The 21,105-nt window shown below is 44.0% G+C and overlaps 1 protein-coding gene across 1 annotated transcript in view; it reads left to right on the top strand.

Annotated features, from left to right (window-relative positions):
- The window catches only part of TANC1 (tetratricopeptide repeat, ankyrin repeat and coiled-coil containing 1), a 256,069-nt gene that overhangs the window by 45,091 nt on the left and 189,873 nt on the right, over window positions 1–21,105 (top strand). The window contains exon 2 of the mRNA XM_010859027.1: window positions 17,568–17,669. The gene's annotated coding sequence lies outside the window, so the exon portion shown is untranslated. The remainder of the gene's footprint in view (window positions 1–17,567; window positions 17,670–21,105) is intronic.

The raw sequence follows: 21,105 nt of genomic DNA, 5'->3' as shown, positions 1-21,105 counted from the left end.
TGGAGACAGTTTTGTTTGAGGCTGTTTTTTAGGGAGTTTTAAAAACATTTATCTTCTCCCCTTTAATCCCAGGAGTATAAAAATACTCATCATTTGATGCACACATTGGTTTTGAAGAGATACATAATGTGTACTTAGCCTGTGATTTTTCCCCCCTTTTTGTCTTTTTGGTCCTTGCAGGGGAAAATGATCATCAGTGTTTGAGGGTTTATATATAGGATATACAGCCGCCTGGGTAGTTAGTCTCTTAACTCTCAGGCAGTTTTAGAAATCAGAACCAGAAGTAGAACCAGGTAGTTCTCCCAGTCCAAGTTTAAAGTGTAGTATTTAAAAGATGAAATATATTCTATCACTTTGATTTTTCAGTAATATATAGAGATATCTTTCCTGCCAAACAACTTGGTACCAAAAATGCATCAGTTTATTTAAGAAATTTCCAAGTGCAGTACAGTTTCTTCTTAGAGCTAGTGCAGTTTGTTTGGCTCAGGATTGTAAATTTGTAGGGGGTGGCTCTGTATATGTTAGGGAATAAATATTTGTAGTGGTTCTCATGGCTTAGACAATAAAGAATCTGCCAGCAATGCAGGAGACTTGAGTTCTATACCTACGTCGGGAAGATCCCCTGGAGAAGGGAATGGCTAACCACTCTAGTATTCTTGCCTGGTGAATCCCATGGACAGAGGAGCCTGGGGACTACATTCCATAGGGTTGCAAAGAATCGGTCACGACTGAGCAACTAACACTGAGTTGGAAGACTGCAGATACATACTGGATATAATGTGTGAGTATTTCTCAGGCTAAATGCAGTTTTCAGGTTTTACATTTGCTTATATTTTACATCCTTTCTTTTTTTTTTAAATGAAGGACAGACACCACAACATATGGAAATTTAAAAGTCAGACCTTGGTTGAAGTGGTTTGGGACAGTGCCTTCTACGTGTTGGTTTGTAGCCTGGCAGGACTCTTTTTTTTTTTTTAATTTAAATTTATTTATTTTAATTGGAGGCTAATTACTTTACAATATTGTATTGGTTTTGCCATACATCAACATGAATCCTCCACAGGTGTTCATGTGTTCCCCATCCTGAACCCCCCCTCTCACCTCCCTCCCCGTACCATCCCTCTGGGTCATCCCAGTGCACCAGCCCCAAGCATCCTGTATCCTGCATCGAACCTGGACTGGCGATCTGTTTCTTATATGATATTATACATGTTTCAATGCCATTCTCCCAAATCATCCCACCTTCTCCCTCTCCCACAGAGCCCAAAAGACTGTTCTATTCAAATGTGTCTCTTTTGCTGTCTCAGACTCTTGTTATGTTGGATGCTGTTGTGAAACAGGCATGGAAATGAAAACCTCTTGTTGCTGTTGCCTGGCATCTCCCAGTTCAAAGGCAGCCAGTTACATAGTGCTTGGCAGGAAGCTGCCTATTTTGTCTCTTTTTGAGAGAAAAGAGCGAATGAGGTGTCTGTGTGGAGCATTTGATAATTAAGGAAGAACAGCCCAACCTCTGTAGATGGATATGAAAAGGCAATCCCCCTGGCCTCGTAACTGTATCTGCTGAAGTCTCATCCCCACAAGCCTCCAGATGGAGAGAAAGCCGTGCTGCACAGCCGTTAGATAGTTAACACAGTTCTTCCTAAACTATTAGGGGAAATGCAGTAGTTGGCTTTTGAGAACATGAATGTGTACTGTATTTGGGGTCTTAGGGATCATTAACCACTTAATTCTAGCAAACAGCAGCAGGCCAAATTATGTCTACTCTAGTCATTCATTTTTCAAAAATGGTTTTAAAGTATCAGTTAAGTCTCTCAGTCGTGTTCGACTCTTTGCGACCCCATGGACTGCAGCACACCAGGCTTCCCTGTCCTTCACCATCTCCTGGAACTTGCTCAAACTCATGTCCATTCAGTCGCTGATGCCAGCCAACCATCTCATCCTCTGTCGTCCCCTTCTCCTCCTGCCCTCAATCTTTCCCAGCATCAGGGTCTTTTCCAATGAGTCAGTTCTTCACATGAGGTGGGCAAAGAATTGGAGCTTCTTCAACATCAGTCCTTCCTTTAAAGTATACATAAACAAAATTTACATTTTAATCATTTTTAAGTGTATAGTTCAGTGGCGCTAATTACATTCCAGTGGTTGTGCAGTCAGCATACATCCATCCCCAGTACTTTTTCATCTTGACCCCAGGAGAAACTCTATACCCATTAGATACTAACTGCCCATTCTCCACTTCTCCCTGCCTATCTAACCTCTATTCTACTTTCTGTCTCAGTGATTTTTGCCTCTTCTAGGTACCTCGTATATGTGAAATCATAGAATATTTGTCCTTTGTAAGTGGGAGGTGTCATAATTCTTTACTTTTATTTTTTGGCTGCACTTTGTGGCTTGTGGGATTGTAGTTACCCGGCCAGGGATTGAACTTGTGCCCCTGCAGTGGAAGCATGGAATCTTTTCTGGACTGCCAGTAAAGTCCCTCATAATTCTTAAGTTGTGTCTGAACAGCTTTCACCATATGCCTTTTTCTTTTTGATCATAATTTAGTAGGCAACTTTAGAATATTTAAGCTCTAGGACAGAAGTTTGACACTAACATGCCCTCAGGGGCCAGAGAGTAGTAACATCTAATATTTATAGAGCAGTTGCTATGCATGAGGCGCTTTGCAGGTAACGACACATTTCCCCTCACACCAGCCCTATGAGGTAAATACTGTTAATATCAGAGTTTGCAGATGGGAAGCTAAGAGATGAATTACTTGCCTAAGATAATGACAAGACTGGTATGTGGCAGAGTGGAGGTGCCAGCTCGGGAGGTCTCTGCTTCAGAGCTTGAGCTCTGGCAAAGCTCTGTGCTTATGCACAGGTAGAGGGGGCAAAGGCAGATGGGATCGTGAGCCAGCGAGGGAGTGAGCTGACGGCGAAGGCTGAGCCCCTCTGCTGGGGTTAATTACGGGGAGCAGTGGAGGGGCTGCACCGCTGTGGGGGCGGGGTGTCACAGAGTGGGGACTCGGGCTCAGTGCTGCTGGCACTTGCGAACTTCCGAGAGGCTGGACCGTTATTTAGGGATGACCTTTTGATTTCTGAGAGTTGGCAACCTAACTCAATTAGAAACTACAACAAAGCATGTGGGCCAGACAGAGTATCTTTGCCACACTACTTTTAAGACACTTTTTCTGGAGGTTTCAGGAGAGCCTTATTCTGATATATCCAAGACCCTTCACCACTTTGTACCCCTGGGACTCTGGTCACTTGCCGTTTTTTGGACCCGGAGGCAGGGTCTCGCCGATCTTTGCTTACCCAGCTGCAATTTTGATACAGCAGTTTTCATTAAATGTCTGCTGAGCCAGTGATCTTGACAGCACTCATGATTTCCTCCCTCTTGCTGCCAAGAGTTCACTGAAAGTCTAATTCAAAACAAAACAAAGCCAGTCAATTTTGAGAGGCTCATATCCTTTCATGTAGAGCTTCATAATTTATTGTTTAATTTGGGGATCCTTTGATTTAACAATGCTGATTAAAATAGGACTTTAAAGTGTGTGTGTGTTTTCGTTTAGAAAATCCCACCAAAGAAATTCAAATATACGCTATGTTCAACACATACAGACCTGAGCCGCCTTATTTTAATAACAGCCAACAGAAGTGTGTGGGCATTCTAGCCACTGTACTAAGGATTTTACATGCCTTATTTCTTTTAATTTGGAGTTAATCAAGCGTTTGTGGATTTAAATTGAATTGTGGTATGGGAAGGGTTTCCCTGATGTCTCAGATGGTGATGAATCCGCCGGCAACACAGGAGACCCAGGTTCGATCCGTGGGTCGGGAAGATCCCCTGGAGAAGGAAATGGCTACCCACTCCAGTATTCTTGCCTGGAGGATTCCATGGACAGAGGAACCTGGTGGGCTGCAGTCTATGGAGTCACAAAGAGTCAGACACAACTGAGCGACTAACACTTTCACTAGTATCAGAAAGGCTTGAACACAGCTAATTCAGCTTGCTAACTTTGCCTATGAAGCTATTCAGGGGCAGCAAATTAAAGAGACTGGTTCAATGTCATACATCTGTTGTATGGTACGGCCAGAACCCTTTGGACAAACACATCTGTTGAGTGGTATAGATGTAACCTTCTCCAATATATAACTATTGTGTGGTGTAGCCAACACAGCTCCCCCTCCCTGGCCCCACCCTGCCCACACTGGCATCCTGTCCAGTAGTCCTTTTCTAGACACCACAGTGCTTCTTTTTATCTTTTTACCAACTGTGGGAACACACTGGGCTTATTAGGTTAAAGTGTAATAATTTGTTACCACTCCTATAGATAGCTTCTGAGCTATGGATCATTACCAGGGTATTTAAAATTGTTTGCTAGTACAGGTGCGGTTTTAGAGCATCTACACGACTGAGTGACTTCACTTTCACTTTTCACTTTCATGCATTGGAGAAGGAAATGGCAACCCACTCCAGTGTTCTTGCCTGGAGAATCCCAGGGATGGGGGAGCCTGGTGGGCTGCTGTCTATGGGGTCGCACAGAGTCGGATGTGTCTGAAGCGACTTAGCAGCAGCAGCAGCAGCATTGTGCCTTTGTTGAACCAGCCGTAGTCTGGAGTTACAGGAAGCTAAGAGACTAAGTCCTTACTTAATTAGCCCAGGACTCCAAACTAAAAGATCTGATCATCTTACAGATAAATACTGTAAATGAGAATGCAAGGTTAATGGTTTACTTAAAACAGGTAATTTACTTATGAATGACATAGTAATCACTGTATTTCTCTAATATTTGACCCTTTGCCTACATTTTGGTAGATGCCAGTGGTTTTCAAATCCAATTTAAGACATAGGGCAGGGTTGGGGCCCTTTTCTCATTCAACTGAAACTAATCAAGGCTTTTGTTTTTTTAAAGTTATTTTCCCATTGACAGAAGTAATCTATGCTTTGGTAAAGATTTCTTTAAAAGTACTGAAAAGTAATTTTACCATTCAGAAATTTACTACAGACATTTAAAATAAAATAGTAAGTGTTTGTTTAAATTGAACAGACTATAACTGAAATTAAAACTGAAGGAATGGCTGAAATTAAGATTTCCACCCCTCCCCAAAGTTACTATCTCCCCGCACACACCTGAAGAAGATTGCTCTAAAATTCAAAAAAGATCTGAAAAATACTGACAAGCTAGCACAAGAATCCAGATTACTTTCAGATTTCCTATCTTTTGTACTTTACCATTTTGTCCACACACTGGAGAAGGATGAACAATATAGAATGGCATGTAATTCAGGGTTAGAGTGTGAGATGTAGGTTCATACTGTAAGTTTAAGGGTTGGAGAGATGATTTGTAAACTCCCATTTAAACAATTAAAAACTAAATACAGTTGAGGACTTCCCCGGTAGTCCAGTGGTAAAGAATTTGCCTGCCAATGCAGGGGACATGGGTTCAGTCCCTGGTCTGGGAAGATTCTAGACAACTAAGGGGGGACAGCTAAACCCGTACTCCACAACTACTGAGCCCGGGGTGCCCTAGAACCTCTGCCCCTCAACAAGAGAGTTACGGCAATGAGAAGTCTAAACCGCAACTAGAGAATAGCCCCTGCCCACCGCAACTAGAGAAAGCCCACACACAGCAGTGAAGACCCAGTGCAGCCAGACATTATGCCATAATAATAAAAAAACTTAAAAAAAATGACAGCTAAAAGTTTTCCTGGAGAAAGTACTAGAGAGATCTGTATCTTTTTCATCATTTTGAAATTGTACAAGAAAAAAGTTTTGCTCTTTAAACATAGGTTTTAAAGCCCTGGATATACATTTATTTTGCTTCCTCACGTCAGCCTGTGGTGGGTGGTGTTCCAGTTCTGATCGTCAGAGTCTTGAAGGCTGATGGAGAAGTGACTTGATTCCCACGAGGTGATGCTGCTAGTCAGGGGAGTGGCCAGGACGCCAGTCTTTCTCAGCTGGTGTTCCTTCCAGTGTGTTGGTTAGGCAGGAGATGGAGGTATTGCACAGGTACAGTTACGTATCACCCGACAGTCTTATCTTGAACGACTTTGGAATCGAGCAGGCAGGCCCGCTGAGCAGTCCAGAATAAACGGCACACGTGTGTTCTGTGTACCTTTCTTCAGAGCGTGTGCCTGGGGGGTCTCTGTTTTCTTTTATCTGGAGGCCATTTGACCTGTGAACATTGGTGTATGTTCAGGGGTTCTGTCCATAAGAAATAACAATTTGGAAGTTAGAAGTGGAGGCAGGCTGTAGAAGTCAGCTTGCTTGACTGTGCAAGGACGTGAGCTGGGGAAGAACACAGGCTGTGCAGCCTGACAGACCTTTCTGAGATTCTTTGCTGCAGGACAGCAGCTGGGTTTTTGTGATGACTCCAGGTTAGGCCTTGTTAAATTCCTCTGTATGTATCAGTACTTACTGTTCCCATATCATCATATGATGATAAACAAACTTGGGTTCTTTTCCTAATGTCTGGGGGGCTGCTGTTTGCATATGCAAATATATGACAGTGTGAGGGGCACACCTCAGAGATGAACGGGATATAGTGGGAGCACGGGGGGATTGAAGACTGTAACTGTACTGTACTCTGTACTGAGTGAAAGGAAGAGGGTGGGGTCTTGGGAAGTGAATCGGAGCTGTCTATGTGAAATAAAAGGACATTCTGGATAGAGAACCTGTGTATGACAATGAGGTAGCTGGATTCTAGTAAATAAATGTTGAAATGTTACTCCAAATGGGTGATGTAGGGCTTTAAAAAGTCACCATAGAAATTGTCAAAGGCATGCAAGTAGTGAGGTAATATGTGCCACTGTATACCCATGCAGTCTGCACAGATATCAACGTCTGCCAGTCTTGTCTGATTAATCACGATTGTTTTTTAATGTGGTTAGAAAATTTTGAAGCAATTTCCAGGCTTTATGTGTTGCTGGTAAAGACTTCAGTGTGCATCTTCAATTGATTAAGATCCACCCCCCAGGCCATTTCACACAATAAAATAAAGATAATACTTTATTTAATACTGTGAGTGACCAGTACTCACAGTACTCTCTCCTGTCTGGAGTCCTTGAGAAACCTTTTTTTTTGTTCATGTATATTTTCTGTGCTTTATTACAGAACTTTATCATAGTACTTTTAGCTTTACACTAATGCCATACTGTTTCTGACCATGTGCTTAATAACTCTGAGAATTATTTTGAGAGAAGTCCCCCCCACTGCCCCGCCAATAAAAGCAAACCAAGGAACCCAACAACGGAAAAACTCAGACTTTTATTTACTGGTCTCTCACAGCATTAAGTAAAGTATTTAATGAGTATTAATACTCATTCAGAACAAAGTCCATAGGCAGGTTTCCTCTGTTAACCCATTTGATACTTAAAGGGAGCTATTTCATTGTCTAAAAGATTTATTCGTATTTGCTCAGCATACTTTTTTAGGAATGTTGTATAATTGGGGCATTACTCTAAAGCCACGTTTTTATTCTTTTGTTTATTTTTTATTTTTTAATTTTATTTTTTAACTTTACAATATTGTATTGGTTTTGCCATATTAGTAGTATTGTATACCTTGTCTTATTTTTGATTGTTTTAACTCATAGTGAACCTAGTGGAGGGCCATGCCCTGTAACTATTTATAATACTTGTCAATGTTTAGTCGCTAAGTTGTGTCCGACTGTGACCCCACGAATTGCAACACACCAGGCTTCCCTGTTCTTCACTATCTCCCAGAGTTTGCTCAGACTCATGTTCATTGAGTCAGTGATGCCATCCAGCCATCTCATCCTGTTGCTTGCTTCTCCTATAGCAAGGCCTTTTCCAGGATTTGACAAGCACTCAAAACTGGGAGGGCTAGATTATAAATGGCATAAGGTACTCTGACCAGTTCCTTTGGTTTGCTTCAGTTTTTAGCTCTCTGTGTTTAGCTCATGAGTTGGAAGTGTGAAGTTTGTTCTGTATATTGCTACCCTGTGGCCGCTGAAAGCAGTTTCCTCACATGCCTTCTTGGTTTGGACCAGCCAAGTGTCTGTACTCAGATGTCAGGCTTGTTGAAGTCCCCATGGGCTCAGCTTCACCTTCAGGGGTCGGCTTAGGTTGCCCTTTACTTTGAGGCTTTCCTCGGTGACTTCAGCCTTCTTTGCCTCCCTGTCCCCTCTCCTTTCCTCCTACCCTGCACTTTAGCCCATAATTATATGCTTACCTACATTGTTTATACTTTGCCTGCAAGTAGGCTGTATGAAGCAGTAGTAGAAGGGATGGGAACTTTGAAGCCAGCATAATCTGAATTCCTGAGCCTGTTTCCTCACTGTTAAAAAATTGTGGTTTAAAAAAAAGACTTAAAAGTTAAAATTTAAGTGCACAGTACACTATTGTTAGCTCTAAGCATAATGTATAGCAGATCCGTATAACTTTTTCATCTTAAATCACTGAGACTTGAACCGCAACACTCCATTTCCCATCTCCTCTCCCTGTCCCCCCACAATCCTTGCCCCAGCCCCTGGCAACCACCATATTCTACTTTCTGCTTCTAGGACCCTGACTGCTTTAGACACCTCATATGAGTTAGAATCATGCAGTATTTGTTCTCCTGAGATTGGCTTATTTCATCAAGCAAGCTTAATGTCCTCAAGTTTCATCTATGTGGTAGCATATGACAGGATTTTCTTTTTTTAAGGCCGAATAATACTCTATTGTATGGATATGTCACATTTTCTTTGTCTATTCATCTGCTGATGGACATTTAGGGTGCTTCCAGTCTTAGTTATTGTGAATCAGGCTATAGTGGACGTGGGAGTGCAGATAGCTCTTCGAGATCCTGATTTCAGTTCTTTTGGATAAAAACTCAGAAGTGGGCTTGCTGGGTCACATGCCTCTTTTTTTTTTTTAAAAGGTTTGTAATACCTTAAAGAACTTGTGTGGCAGGTAATGCCTGGCACACAGAGTGGGTTCTCTCCTGTCTGGAGTCCTTGAGAAACCTTTTTTTTGTTGTTCATGTATATTTTCTGTGCTTTATTACAGAACTTTATCATAGTACTTTTAGCTTTACGCTAATGCCATACTGTTTCTGACCATGTGCTTAATAACTCTGAGAATTATTTTGAGAGAAGTCATTATCCCACCTCCCCACCCCCCCCAATAAAAGCAGACCAAGAAACCCAACAACAGAAAAACTCAGACTTTTATTCACTGGTCGCTCACAGCAGCTATGTCATTGAGGAAGTGTTGACACTGCTTTTGGTTTTTAAATGACTGTGTGTTTTTCCTTCCCAGGACTGAAAAAATTGCAAGGTTGGAATTTTCAGGATTGTTAACAAGATCAAAAAGCAAAGATACAAAGCCAAGAGGGAAAAGTCTTTCTGCAAAATAGTGGTAGAAAGCAGAAAATGGTAGAATTCTGTAGAAAATGATAGGTGTTGCAAAAATAAGCTTTGACCAGAAAATGAAGGTTGCTGTTTTTCAAGTTATTTTGAAGTGAAAGAGAGTTTAGCTAGCCAGTTTTTAATGTCTGATTTTTTTTTTAAGGCTATGGATAAAAATGTACTTATAAACTTAGCTTTGTTAATGAGATATTAGAAGATGATTTGATTTCTAGCAGAGAATAATTATCTAGTCATTCTCATATTTTATATTCAGTAGCTGGCTTTCTCCATGGCTCAGCTAGTAAAGAACCTGCCTGTCAATGCAGGAGACACAAGAGACCCGGGTTTGATCCCTGGGTCAGGAAGATCCCCTTGAGAAGGAAATGGTAACCCCTGCCAGTATTCTTGCCTGGGAAATTCCGTGGACAGAGCAGCCTGGTGGGCTATAATCCTTGGGGTTGCAAAGAGTTGGACAGGACTGGGTGCGCATGCTTGCACATTAAGTAGCCATGGGTGTTAGCTTTGAAGTGGTTTATAAGAAGTCCTCTGACTTCAGCACCCACAGCGTGGGGGTGTTAAATGCTCAAGGAAAAGATTCATCCCACATTTTCTCTTGCTTTGTTGATGTTTTTGTTGCTGAGGTTTTTATTTCTGATATGTTGAGATTCAGATAGGTTAAGCAGCTGAAGCCCAGTGGGTTCAGGTTAGACCGCCAGTACCCTGGAAGATGATCAAGTACTATGCAGCATCTCAGAGCCCAGGGACCTACAGGTTATCCAGCTAGGGCCTCAGGCTGTTACCAGAACTGAACGAGAGGGTGACCCAGGCCTGTGGAATGCAGGAGAGAGAAGCCCAGTTGTTAGACACAGCAAGGTCAGGGTTGGTTAAGCAGCAAGAACAACTTGGCTCAAGCTGTTTGAATCTCTGTTCTAGAAATTCCTGCTGGATGGAGCCAGGGAGGGGAGGGTGGGGGCATGGGTCAAGAGGCTTCAGCTGTGGGGAAGGAAGGACGGGCTGTGGAAGCTGGAAGCACAGGCCTGGCCTGGAAGGCCTGCACAGCTCAGACGTGATGAGATAAGGTTTCGGTACCCGGTGACGCATGGTAGCCTGCTTGTAAATGGACAGGTCTTAGAGTTAAGTGGCATATTAAACAATGAACTTGAAACAATACTGAGAGTTACTTTTGTGAATCTGGAAAAAGAGTTTCTAACTCAGTTTACAGAAAAAAAAATCCTTGAGCCAAGTGTAAATCATAACCTTATGATTATAGAACTACCAGTTAGATTCATTACTCTCTTTACTAAAGCAAATTGTTACTTGAATGCTGCTACTTATCAAGATATAAATATGAAATTATCCAACAATTAGTTCTGAATAGATGTATGATTGAAGCCACTGGAGGTTAGCTTTCCTTTAGGTCAAGGATAAACTCACCGTAAATGTGCAGTTTCAGATGGGCACATGCAGTTTGGCCCAGAATTTATGCTGCTGCTGCTGCTGCTGCTAAGTCGCTTCAGTCGTGTCCGACTCTGTGTGACCCCATAGATGGCAGCCCACCAGGCTCCCACGTCCCTGGGATTTTCCAGGCAAGAACACTGGAGTGGGTTGCCATTTCCTTCTCCAATGCATGAAAGTGAAAAAATAAAGTGAAGTCACTCAGTCGTGTCCGACTCCTAGCGACCCCATGGACTGCAGCCCACCAGGCCCCTCCGTCCTTGGGATTTTCCAGGCAAGAGTACTGGAGTGGGTTGCCATTGCCTTCTCCGGCCAGAATTTATGCCTGGGCTCTACATGGCAACCCACTCCAGTATTCTTGCCTGAAGAATCCCATGGACGGAGGGCTTACACGGACAGCTGGGTACAGTCCATAGGGTCACACAAAGTTGGACACAACTGAGGTGACTTAGCACTCTGTCCCGTACAGACTAGATTGGAAGATGATAAATTGAGGCTTGTCTCACTGATCACAGGATCCTAAGGTGAACCTGTGTTTTTAAAAATGCTATCAGAAAGCATGAAAATCTATCTTTAAAGACTATAGAAATCTTCAGGCTACTTTAAAACACTCATTTAAATACCTCCTTCCTTAAGATCAGCTGGCTGCAGGGCTTCTGGATAGGGTTAGTAGATATCAGCTGTGAGATGCAGAGATGAGGGGGCATGGTGTTCATACAAAGGTGCAGTCCCTCTGCTCAAGGAAGTTTATGATCCAGAGAGCAGCTTTACTCACAAATAGCATAAGAAAAGATAGGTGGAAAGTGATTAGCAGATGGCAGGTGTAGCCAGAAGAAAGGTTCCCCATCAGAATGGCCACGCTGAGGGAAAGTCTGTCTGGGTGGTCGCTGGTTTGGGACAAACATAGGGACATCGCATTGCAGTAGGACACAGTGGCCATTGCTGTTTCTGAGAACACTTGATTCTTAGCCCCTGAGGTCACTCACTGTGGGCATCTTCTCTCCTGAATGTAGTGACTGGAGACACCATCCCCCCAGAAGGAGATAACCTTTACTTCGTGCCTGGGGTGATCTCTTAGAGCCGCTACTGGTGCTGTATTGAAATGCTTTGTTTAGGTGTTCTTGGACTCTTTGGGGGACTGAAAGCCTATTTAAACTGTGACTGCCTGTAATCATTTCTCAGGACTGTTCGTTGTACCTTGATCTAGCAGTCACCCTCCACTTTCTTCATTTATGGTGACCAGGGAAAACAAATATTTCCCTGTTAGTATTTTATCTAAAAAAGGAGTAAACCTAGCTCTCAGGGAGTGCCTGGGAAAAGAGGTGTGGCATAAAAAGGAGAAATTGGGACATTCTCTTCTAAATTGTACATGAGTTTATTTGATTTTGGCAGCTTCAAAGACTAAGTAGATCTTCTTGGTTTCTAGCTGTTGGCTGGAGAGTTGAGGTTGCTGACTTGTTTCTTTCGCCCCTCCTCACTCTTTCCCCAGTAGCATGTTAATTTTTCTCCCACCCTTGCCTGAAACAATTCGTTTTGGAAAGGAGAGATCAAAAAGTTTTCTCAGGGAGAAGAGAAGAAGGTGAATGAAGGAAAACCTGGGGCTGAAGCAGGAGCTTGGTCTGTTAGTCAACCACTGCTCTGGAAACCCAAGATATACTTTGCCCTGTGGAAGACTCAGAGGGATGATGTGGACCCTGCCTTCAAGAAGCTTGAGGTTTAGTTGAGAGAGGAAAAGAGCTAACAGATCGGAACTCCACAGCTGAAAGTGCTAGAGAAGTTTTGCATCTGATGTGAGTTCAGAGAGGCGTGACATGAGTCAGGAGCTTTGAGCCAGCAGTGCTGGGGTCCAAGAGGTATTTGAATGAAAGGCCATGTAGTGTACTTTGAGGAGACCAGATACCTTGAGAGACCAAGAGGGAGGGTGAGTTAATGAAAGCCCAGGTAGGAAGTGGCAGAGGTTATGGAGGGATTTAGCAGCACACCTGATAAATCCATTTCCAAGGAGGAGTTGGTGAGAGTTTATGATGGGTTCACAGGCTGTTGTGCCTGTATGGTTGATTAAAATGCAGACTCGTGGGCTGTACTCCAGGTATTTTGATTGCCTTCTTATGCTGTCTGGGGTGTCTAGAAATGGCCCAGGTGTATCTGATACAGATGGCCTGCACCGTAATTTACTTCGGGCAGCACTGGTAAAGGATGGATAAAGTAAAACTGATTAATTCCTCCATGAGAGACTGAAATTGGGAAGGAGGTACCCAGCTGAACAGCCTGCTTTTTGTCCCTCTGTTACAGGACAGGTAGAGAGCAGGTAACCCTGTGGACTAAGGAAAATGAAGTGAGGATGGAATTAGCTCTCAGCTGGAGACAGTGTTCTCGCGTCCTCACCCTTCCTAGGTATCCAGCTTCTCTCTCTTATCCACATGCTGCCACATCTGAGAACACCATGATGGTAATTGAATCAGGTTTGGAGTCAGCTCTCATATGAGCCTAGGAAAGCTTTGTTCTTTGGACATTGTAACTCCAGACAGTTAGCCTGTAATGAGTATGTGCTTTGTCAGAGTTAGTGAGCAAGAAAATATGGGTTATCAGTTAAAAAACCTGTTAGTACTATTACTAGAAGAACCAAGAGAAATCACAATGATAAATACAGTTCTTCACATCTGAAAACCAGTGTTATAATAATCACTTCTCACATAGCAAACACTTGACACCAGGATGTTCTTTACAGATGAGCTTTGAATTGTTCTTTCTTATCAACTCCATGACAAGGTCCATCCAGGCCTTACTTAGGGAATGACCTGGTTTTTCCCCACCCCTGTCCTTCCTTCCGGGAGTGTGCACCACCAGGCCCCAACTTGCACCCACCCTGGTGATCAGCCCCTGCACAGTGTTACTCACTCCAGCTTCCTTTGGCTCTCTACCTGTCAATTTGTGTTTCTCCTCCCACTCCCTTTGTTTTGGGTGTAAATATTTGCTGCTCCCCAACCGCCAAGACGGAAAACACAATGGCAACCCACTCCAGTACTCTTGACTGGAAAATCCCATGGGCGGAGGAGCCTGGTAGGCTGCAGTCCATGGGTTTGGTAAGAGTCAGACACGACTGAGTGACTTCACTTTCAGTCTTCACTTTCATGCATTGGAGAAGGAAATGGCAACCCACTCCAGTGTTCTTGCCTGGAGAATCCCAGGGATGGGGGAGCCTGGTGGGCTGCCATCTATGGGGTCGCACAGAGTCGGACACGACTGAAGCGACTTAGCAGCAGCAGCACCACCAAGACAGAAAAAAACACCCTGAGGATAGGTTAGAGCAGAGGTTCCAAGTCCTGGCTTTGCATTAGAATCAGCTGGTCAGCTTTAAAAAGTAACCACATTTGGGTCCCTAGACGTTCTGTTCTAACTCTCTTGGGTATCAGAATTTTTAAAGCTCCTTAGGAGATTCTGATGGGTGGTGAAGGATCTAAATTGCCTCAGTGGACAGTTTAACGGTACTCGTAGTAAACTTGTGTTAAGGAAAATGGAAACTGCAAGATTTGAAATGGAAGCAAGTAGTTTTATATAATGCCTGTTGCAGCTCAGGTCCCAGATGCATGCTGAGTCTCCAGAGTTTCCCTTCTTCCTATTTTCTTGTCTTTGTTTAAACTTGCTTTCTGTTAAGCACCAGCATTCAAAATGAAGCAAAACAAAAACAAGAGCTTTCTTTCACTGGCTTCAGAATTTCAGTGGTGTTGTTTTCCATTGTGCTGCACGAGCTCTCGGATACAGTGGGGTGTGACTTGGTGAAGGCTGCAGGCTTCGTCTCGCTGGTCACCCTCTCTGGGCCTCACACTGTGAGGAGCAGTATTCAGTGCAGCGGGACCCAGTGCCACCGGAGGACTCGGACAGTTACACGGGATCACTGGCCACACACTTTGGACGGCAAACATTCCCTCATCTTTGTTTTGTGGTCTGCAGATGCCCAGTGCTAGGTTTTGGGAAGGATGCTTAAGAGAAAAAAGCTTATTTCTGTTGGATAAACAACTTTAAAGTCTCTTTGTTCATCTTTGAAACAGAATGAGGGCCAGGAGGTAAACCCTAATAATTCTCTTCGAAAGGCTTTTTCAAGTTTTATTTTTAGGAGCCAACTGGAAATTAGATACATGAAAATAAAAAGCTAGTGATTTGGCAGTTGAATGTCATCACCCACCTGGTCTCTAAACTCCTGTATTTTAGGTTCCATAAAAAGTTCCTTCAATAAGTGTACTTTTTGAAGTTTACATGAGAATATTATATAGCAAAATGCTTGGTTTTCAAAACTTGCTTGGGCCCAAATTTTGGACTGTGTGTTGAAAATGGAGCCCTTGTAGTGGTCATGCTAAGATGCTTCAGTCGTGTCTGACTCTTTGTGACCCCATGGACTGTAACCTGCCAGGCTCCTCTGACCATAGGATTTTGCAGGCAAGAATACTGGAGTGGGTTGTCGTTTCCTTCTCCAGGGGATCTTCCTGACCCAGGGACTGAACCCACATCTCTCTGTCTCCTGCATTGGCAGGCGGTTTCTTTACCATTAGTGCCACCTGGGAAGTTTTAGTGGAGGAATGCTAAAACAAGAAAATATAAAAAGTAAAAAGGTCAATTTTTTCCTCGACTAACATAGATTTTTAAAGGACAATTGAAAACTCGAGGGGTAGTTTCTCTTCTGAGTCTGGTGGATGAGTGATCTAACCGTAGTTATAAGTAACTCCTCAAACACCACTCAGAGTTCCTCTGGTCTCCACCTCCCTTTTTCCTTTCTGTAATTACTGAATGTGGCCCTTAAAACCCATGTAGGACCAAATGCAGAATCTAGACTCTGATCGCATCACCACAAATCAGGCTGTAGGGACAGTCCTTCTTTGCAGAAAGTTGCCTCCTCTTTGGCACCTCTGTAATTTACAGAGCTCTGTTTGTCATCGTGAACTCAGAAAGGACTGCCTGCCCTCCGCCATCACAGAAGTAGTAAATGGGTTGCTGTGAGTGGAGAAGAGGCCAGAGAGAGAGCACGAGGTGTATGATCACCTGTTAGTGGTGAGAGTGCACACATGTCCGTGGTTCCTCTGGGCTGAGGGTCTGTGCGACAGTGGGCAGCTGTGGTGAATACTCTTTTATACTTGTCTGGCAGTTGTGGTTGGGACCGTTGAGATGCCTGCCTCTGCTGCTGAGGTGTTTTGTGCGAGGAGGTTGGCTGATGTCCTCGCAGCAGGTGTGAGATGGACTCCTTCCCTGGCTGCCAGACTCTCGGCAATGAGGCAGGTGATTGCCTTACGAGTGAACCCTAGGAGGATGCCTCGGATATTTGAGCTGTGGTTCACCAGGTGGTGCTCTGCTGCAGTGAATGCGTCAGTACTACCAGCGAGGTCAGCAACCTAGGGAAGCAGAACCCGGCAGGTGGTGGGGGTGGGGGGCGGCGCTCAGAAGCCTGGGCAGCTTTGGGGGCTGTTGCTGAATGTGAGGTGAGATTTGATGTCAGGGGACCACCTGGACCGGGTAGGTTTCTCCTCCATGTTCTGCTTGAATGAGATCTTAGCTCTCTCTGAGGTGGAGGTGGGGAGCATCAGGCCTGTCCCCTGCCTCCGTCCCTGGTTTCCTCCCAGAGAAGAGCTCCCGTGCTCCATTTTCATCTCTGAAGTTCAGGTGGGTTGTGATTAGTGGTGGTGGGGGGATGAGGGCGTGGCATGTCTTATAGAGCTCCTCATCAAACAGACTTAACGGAGAAAGAGGTCTCCGCCCAGCCTTTGCATGCACGAACCTATTACACTCCGGGGCCCTGCTAAGGTGGTTTCATTGGCCCCGGCGTGACTACACATGATCCATCCTCTTTGGCAGTGATGCCCGGCAGCCTTGCTGTGAGGGGACTGAGTTGGGCAAGAGCCCGGTTGTCGCTGTGTTGGAGCTTGGATAGCACTCTTGAAAAAGAACATCTTCCAGGACCAGAGTAGCAGTAAGAAGAATATTTCCCAGGGAAATGGACTCCAAGTCAGTCACAGAGAACCTCTTGTTGGAAATCCTTCAAGGAACAAACATGCCTTGGCATGTGCCTCTCCTTGTGAGAAGAACAGGAGGGTGGTAGAGGGGCCAGCTGGGGAGGAGGGGCGGGGTCAAGGCAGAGGGAAGCAGGCGCTAGGACACAGGTGCCTGCGAGGGGCTTTGTGTGCAGAGGCGAGGTGCTGTGGGGGTAGGCCGGGCATGCAGGGGGTACTTGAGCTGTGTTTGGAGGATGACTAATCTCCGGAGTGGGGGCGGTGTCTCCGGATGAGGGAACAGGGAGAGCAAAGGTGTGAGATTAGGCGGTGTGTTCGGAAACGGTGAGTCGTTTAAAGAACCGGGACCTGTGAGGAGTGAGGCAGGAAATATGGGAAGAAAATATTCTGGAGAACTTCAGCACCATGAGTGCCTTAGTAAGGTTCTGGGCTCATTGTCTGAAACCTTTGAGACGCTTGTGTTGGGCTGCAAACTTATTAGTATCAGCTGAAGAGAAAACCCAAGCTAGAGAAGGTAGTTTGAATGCTGCAGTACCTTGCTCAAGACGAGGCTTTCAGTGACAGTCCCTGGTCAGCCTGGGCAGAGGTTGTCAGGAGGAGGAATGAGTTTTCTTGGTTTGCCAGCCCATCACCTTGTTCCCCTGTTTAAAGTATGTATATACTGATGGCTTTTCCTGTCCATCATGGCTTTTTCTGAAGTCCTGGTTGTAGCTGGTTTTATGAACTCTGTGCTTCTGGTGTCATAGGACGAGTATACTGACTGGTTTTTCTTTTTTCAGTTCTCGTTCCATCTTGCTGTAGTCGCCTGATCCGTTCGGGGTTTCCCCCGAGTGAGACAGCTGCTCTCTGTTGCCAGCAAGTGGAGTCTGGGGTGAGGCAAGGTGAGTGAGACCCAGGGAAAAGCTGTATTTCTACAAAGTATACAAGTTTTCCACAGTATGTTATTTTCTGAAAAATTCTGTGGCTTTTGAAGGTAAATTGGTTTTTTATTCAAAGAAATTTAAGAAGAATTGGAAAAAAAAAAATCCATGACTTAATTACTTATATTGAAGAACTCTTAGTAATAGGGATGTGTTGATAACATTCTTTAAAAATCTTTCTGACCTTTTTTGGTGCCCATTTCAGGGTTTGGGGGGGCACCAAAAATATTGTATCAGTAGAACTGATAAAAATTTTTAGATTTTTAATGGTGTCAGCCTGCTGTCTGTTTTTGATATATTTTAAAAATTGAGTTGTAGTTGACATGTAGCGTTAGTTTTAGGTGTACAACAGAATGATTCAATAGATGAATATATTGTGATGTTTACTTCTTTATCATTTTTCTCGTCCCCAATTCTTGTGAATAGCTTTTGAAGTTTAATAATTAATATGAACTTCCCCATAGTTACCAGGAGACAAATAAAGGGACGTCTACACCTACCTTACCCAGACGTCTTCCCAGGCTGCCTTTTTAGTGCCATACCAGTTACAACAGCTTGGGTTCCATCTCTCATCTGCTCTACATGCTGTCTTGTTAACCTGTTTGGAGTTACTCCCCTCCTGGGTTTCAGGGAGGCTTCTTGTGGCCTTAAGAACTTTAAACACGTTGCTGAACATCTCCTGGACTGTGGTTTTCCTGTACTGCTATCTTACATGTAAATCGTGAAACAAAAGTACCTAATGCAAGGTGTTTGAGACTGGAGGTTCCTGATGGGTAAGATTTTTGGTCTGTACGCCTTTTCATTTGTATTTGCTGTCTCCAGTGTGTAGCGTGTAGTAGGACTCAAGTATTCCCTCTTTCCTTTAAGGAGAGAGAACTGACTGAGAACAGAGTCTCCAGTCCCATCCTGAGTGGGCACAGCTTGGAGGACTGTTGTTATTCATGCTCCGATGCTCTCAGTTGAGGCTGTGGAGCAGAAGTCCCCAGGAGGCCCAGGACAGAACTGTTGACTCAGGGAATGAAGGCTCTGCCCTGGATCTCTTCTCTGTGGGTGTTGGAAACACTCTTCCCTAGGAGGTGGGATCAGGGTTAAAGCTGCTTCCAACCTGAGTGTTCTTGAGACATCCATGCGATGTGCAGATGCACTCTGCCATCTGTCCAGTGTGGCTTGCTCGCAGGACTTCGTATTCTGCAGTCACCTTTCTGACTGTGTCTTGCTCGTCCATGAAGCAGTGGACAGTTGCCATCCCCCCTGTCTGCCCCCCCTCGCTTTGGCGGATCCTGCCAAAACATAAAAGCTTCTCAACAGGAGCATGTCAGGGGAGGACACATTATAATCTCCCTTGAGGTTTTAAAAATTAAGATACTGGGACTCCCCCTAGGCCTACTGAACTGGAAATAGGGGGATGGAGAGAGTGTCCCTGCTGTGTATATACCTACCTACCTACCCACTTACCTAGACTGCCCTGGTGGCTCAGTTATAAAGAATCCACCTGTCAATGCAGGAGATGTGGGTTTGATTCCTGGGTTGGGAAGATCCTCTGGAAGAGGAGATGGCAACCCACTCCAGTATTCTTGACTGGAAAATCCCATGGACAAAGCAGCCTGGTGGGCTGTAGCTCATGGGGCCACAAGAGTTGGACACAACTTAGATTTGTTGTTGTTCACTTGCTATCTGTCTGTGTATGTGTGTGTGTGTGTGCACGCGTGCACGCGTTTTAAGCTTCTCAAGAGGTGATGGTGTATAAATTCTTGTATGTGGAGTAGACTTAAAAAAAAAACAAAAACTTCTTTCTAGCCTGAGCAGATGTTTTGGGGGAATAATTTTTGAAGTCTGCTAACTAGTTTTACCAGTTTATACTGCCAAGCCAAACAGTCCCTTGTAGTGCTATAATTTGCATCATAGAACCATTTTATAACTTTTATTTAAAATTGCCTAGGAAAGCACTTTCTACAGTTATAAGTATACAAAGAATGAAGAAAATGATGTTGAGGAACAATCTACTAAATTTAACAAGAGCTCAGGCTTATTTAGAAATCCAGGTGGGACTCTGCTTAAATGGAATTTTACCAAAGTATGCAGGGATTTGCATATTGAAACCAAAGTCTCTCCCGACTTGTGGCAACACATTTCTCTAGGTAATGTTGAAATAGCAATTTATGTGCATTGCCCTTGGAGAATTATTGGACAGGAAATTTATCTAGTAAGTTAGACCCTTTTTCCCCTCCTCCAGTTTTTGGGTGGTAGAGAATTAAGCTAATTTTTCTTTTCTCTCTCCTTGAGGACCAGCTTCAAGGAAATAGATAGGAGCTTAATAGCAAAGATCATGTTAACTGGCTTTTGTGGTTTTTGACTGGGTCTCTTTTGCAAATTTCCCTTTCTCTGGGGGGAAAAAAAAACACCTTGTAATCAGTTGTTTGAGGTTTTAATATTTTGTGGGTTTGGAGAACAGTGAGTTTCTATTTTGAAATCAAAGAATTTCACCATTTAGGCAGAGATCTTACTGACGACCTGTCATCTGGTTTCCATCACCTCAACCTCACAGAAACTGCTCCTAAGGTTACAGATGGCCTCTAAGAGGACTTGTGACAAGACTTTTCTGTAGCTCTTGACCTACTGATCACTCCCATTCCTCGTTTGAAACTTTCTCCTTTGGGTTCCTTTGCATTTTTCCTACTTTTCTCCCTTTCATTTCTTCCTAGGTCCTACTGTGCCTGCCAGTAAGTGTGCACACTCCCTGGGCTTGCATCCTTGGTGCTTTGCTTTTAGTCTGCTAAGCTTCTTTGTGTGACTTCTGTATTTCCATGGCTTTAGCCACCACCCACATGCTAATGACCCCCAGGTCTTTCTCCAAGTTCACCCTGTCTCAAACAATCTTTTGGAAAGTTCTACTTGGATGACTCATATGTACTTTTGAGATATCCAAACTGAACTCATTTTCCTCCTAATTGTTGCCTGCTTTCCACTCTCCACCTCCCCAAGTCCCCTCACCCCCAGCTTCTGTCTGCTTTTCCCACTGTGGTCATTGGCACTATTCAAGGCAAAAATGTGTGACTCATCCTTCACCCTCCCTCAGTCAGCTCCGATTGTTATTGGCCATAAAGCCCTATCATTTTAATATCCTAAACAGAAAAAGGGAAAGCCCATTCCACTGACATTTAATTGGGCTTTAGAAGTTGTAGTTGGGCCGATATAATATGCAGATGGAATAACATGAGACCGTCACAACCACCTATGTAGTGTGTATTTCTTGCTAGGCGTAGTTCTAGGCACTTGTCATGTTTAAAATTAAGATTTTAATTCTTAAAGTTACTTTGTGGTATGTCATCTCTGTTACGAATTAGGATTCTAAGATTTAGAGTGTTTAAGTTTCAGGCCCAGGATCATAGGGAAGGTG

This window comes from Bison bison, unplaced genomic scaffold (genome assembly GCF_000754665.1).
Source record: "Bison bison bison isolate TAMUID 2011002044 unplaced genomic scaffold, Bison_UMD1.0 scf7180017864452, whole genome shotgun sequence".
Taxonomy (NCBI): Eukaryota; Metazoa; Chordata; class Mammalia; order Artiodactyla; family Bovidae; genus Bison; species Bison bison.
This window is presented reverse-complemented; position numbering and strand designations above follow the sequence as displayed.